Source organism: Lagenorhynchus albirostris, chromosome 5, assembly GCF_949774975.1.
Source record: "Lagenorhynchus albirostris chromosome 5, mLagAlb1.1, whole genome shotgun sequence".
Classification (NCBI taxonomy): Eukaryota; Metazoa; Chordata; class Mammalia; order Artiodactyla; family Delphinidae; genus Lagenorhynchus; species Lagenorhynchus albirostris.
The window spans coordinates 131,238,489-131,240,078 of NC_083099.1; positions in this window are offsets into that span (position 1 = coordinate 131,238,489).

Sequence of the window (1,590 nt, forward strand, 5' to 3'; positions counted from 1 at the left end):
CTCTTCTTCTTCTGCATTCTTATCAATCTGCATTCATTAATGTTAAGCATACGATTAATAGCTCTATATGAATTCCTCTGAATTAATAATTATAGGCTTGCTCTCTTTCCTGATATCTGTACCTGTATTTGCAATTGTCTTCTAGATCATTCCACTGGGGCACCTTATACTTCAAATTAAATATTTATATGTACACAATGTACATAGTGCTTTCCCCCAAGTTGATTCCTCCTCCCATGAACTTTATATCTGCTTATGGTACCATATTCTCTTAGTCACATGGGCTTAAACTTATAAAACTATCCTCATTAATACTTCTATCTCTATCATATTCCCGAAGATGAGATTAATAGTGAAATTTAGCTCAGGTAATGTCTCTTCCTTGGTTGCACTTATCTTGAACACTTCTCTATTGCCCACAAAAAAAAAAAAAGAAAGAAATCAAAGATTCCTAAATTGTCATTCAAAGCTATTCATAATATGGGTCCAAAAAACATACATTGCTAATCATAAGTCCTTCAGGTTTTTTTTTTTTTTTTGGATGACCCTATTTGCCATTCTCAGTATTTACTGAAAATGAATGACTCACTAACATTGCTGGTTTCCTCTTTGCTCCTTAGATGATTTTCTACCCTGTCTCTCCTTACCCATATCTTACTTATTCTTTACAGTTCAAGTCAAACATAACAACTACCAGGACACCTTCACTTCTGCCCAAGCAGAAGTAATTTCTTTTCCCTTTGAACTTATTTCTACATTACCTGTCTCCTATTATACTAATCATTTTGTACCTTATATTTTATTCAGTATATGTCTTATTTTTGCTTCTCAGTAATAATTATATTAAAGACATTATAGCCTTATTTATGTTTGTATTGCTAAAAATGCCCAACATGCTCACTGTTTTTTGTAAACATTTATTTTAGAAATGAATGAAAAGAGTCTGTCTTAAGTCGTACTTTCCGATGTTTCCTAATCTGTTCATTGGATGTTGATGTATATCTTCGACCTTTTGGCCATTAGTTTTATAAATTAGAGCTAATCGTTGTTTTTGGTTCTTTGAGAGCTTTTCACAGTGAAAGCAAAGATTTACTCTAAACCTCCTAGAAAGAAAGAGGCATAGGTCTCTTATAGTGCTTGTCTTGGATTTTTCCCGTATAATGCACTTTACAGCCAGAGGTATTCAGTTCACCTCCTGGTCACAGAAGACCCTTGTTCAGCTATTTCCTTTCATAGCATAAGCACTTCTCCTGGCTACTTTTTACCCCAGACTCTCTAGGCACATAGGAACTCCAGAAAAAGATTTTATAAGAAAAAAATTATCATTTTAGAGTGTAAAGGTTTTCTAGTTGTTTCTTGTTTGTTTGTTTTTAATAGAACATGAGGTCAAAATAGCAATGCTATGACTTGTCAGCAGCTCAGCAGTCCCACTAAAATCAATAGCTGGTTTCTGGGAGTTTGGCTCTAGCAAACCTTTATCCTGCCAGAGAGAACAGCAGGGACAAATGAAGACTCTGAGTTCCCTAAAACCTTTTTTTCCTCTGAAGCATTATTTTATAATGCTTCATAAAATATAGAGAATCACTCTTC